General features: G+C 41.5%; 1 non-coding gene across 1 annotated transcript; it reads right to left on the reverse strand.

The window, feature by feature from the left end:
• LOC148581649 (small nucleolar RNA R71) lies at nucleotides 1-108 on the reverse strand. The gene has a single exon (XR_015896830.1). It is a non-coding gene; the product is annotated as a small nucleolar RNA R71 (small nucleolar RNA).
• Between the last annotated feature and the right edge of the window lie 1,817 nt (nucleotides 109-1,925).

Here is a 1,925-nt window from a genome sequence, read left to right on the forward strand (position 1 = left end):
AAGCTTAGAGTGGATGTTCAAACCTTCAAACGAAAAGATGGTGAATCCCTCTATGAAGCTTGGGAAAGATACAAACAGTTGACCAAAAAGTGTCCTTCTGACATGCTTTCAGAATGGACCATCCTGGATATATTCTATGATGGTTTATCTGAGCTATCAAAGATGTCATTGGATACTTCTGCAAGTGGATCCATTCACCTAAAGAAAACGCCTGCAGAAGCTCAAGAACTTTTTGACATGGTTGCTAATAACCAATTCATGTACACTTCTGAGAGGAATCCTGTGAGTAATGGGACGCCTATGAAGAAGGGAGTTCTTGAAATTGATACTCTGAATGCCATATTGGCTCAGAATAAAATATTGACTCAGCAAGTCAATATGATTTCTCAGAGTCTGAATGGAATGCAAGCTGCATCCAACAGTACTCAAGAGGCACCTTCTGAAGAAGAGGCCTATGACCCTAAAAACCCTGCAATAGCAGAGGTGAATTACTTAGGTGAACCTTATGGAAACACCTATAACCTGTCATGGAAAAATCATCCAAATCTCTCATGGAAGGATCAAAGGCCTCAACAAGGCTTTAATAATGGTGGAAGAAATAGGTTTAGCAATAGCAAGCCTTTTCCATCATCCACTCAGCAACAGACAGAGAATTCTGAGCAGAATCCATCTAACTTAGCAAATTTAGTCTCTGATCTATCTAAGGCCACTGTGAGTTTCATGAATGAAACAAGGTATTTCATTAGAAATTTGGAAGCACAAGTGGGCCAGCTGAGTAAAAGGATCACTGAAATCCCTCCTAGTACTCTCCCAAGCAATACAGAAGAGAATCCAAAAGGAGAGTGCAAGGCCATTGACATAAGCACCATGGCCGAACCTGTAAGGGAAGGAGAGGACGTGAATCCCAAGGGGGAAGACCTCCTGGGACGTCCAGTGATCAATAAGGAGCTTCCCTCTGAGGAACCAAAGGACTCTGAGGCTCATATAGAGACCATAGAGATTCCATTGAACCTCCTTATGCCATTCATGAGCTCTGATGAGTATTCCTCTTCTGAAGAGAATGAGGATGTTACTGAAGAGCAAGCTGCCAAGTTCCTTGGTGCAATCATGAAGCTGAATGCCAAATTATTTGGTATTGAAACTTGGGAAGATGAACCTCCCTTGTTCACCAATGAACTAAGTGATCTGGATCAACTGACATTGCCTCAGAAGAGACAGGATCCTGGAAAGTTCATAATACCTTGTACCATAGGCACCATGATCTTTAAGGCTCTGTGTGACCTTGGTTCAGGGATAAACCTCATGCCCCTCTCTGTAATAGAGAAACTGGGAATCTATGGGGTGCAAGCTGCTAAAATCTCATTAGAGATGGCAGATAATTCAAGAAAACAGGCTTATGGACAAGTAGAGGACGTGTTAGTAAAGGTTGAAGGCCTTTACATCCCTGCTGATTTCATAGTCTTAGATACTGGAAAGGAAGAGGATGAATCCATCATCCTAGGAAGACCTTTCCTAGCCACAGCAAGAGCTGTGATTGATGTGGACAGAGGAGAATTGATCCTTCAATTGAATAAGGACAACCTTGTGTTTACAACTCAAGGATCTCTCTCTGCATCCATGGAGAGGAAGCAGAAAAAGCTTCTCTCAAAGCAGAGTCAAACAAAGCCCCCACAGTCTAACTCTAAGTTTGGTGTTGGAGGGTCTCAACAATGCTCTGAACATTTGTAAGGCTCCATGAGAGCCCACTGTCAAGCTATTGACATTAAAGAAGCGCTTGTTGGGAGGCAACCCAATTTTTATTTATCTAACTATATTTTTTCTTAGTTATATGTCTTTGTAGGTTCATGATCATGAGGAGTTACAAAATAAATATAAAAATTGAAAATAGAATAAAAAACAGCAGAAGAAAAATCACACCCTGGAGG

The sequence above is a fragment of the Arachis ipaensis genome, chromosome B10 (genome assembly GCF_059453495.1).
Source record: "Arachis ipaensis isolate K30076 ecotype BB chromosome B10, ASM5945349v1, whole genome shotgun sequence".
NCBI classification, from domain to species: Eukaryota; Viridiplantae; Streptophyta; class Magnoliopsida; order Fabales; family Fabaceae; genus Arachis; species Arachis ipaensis.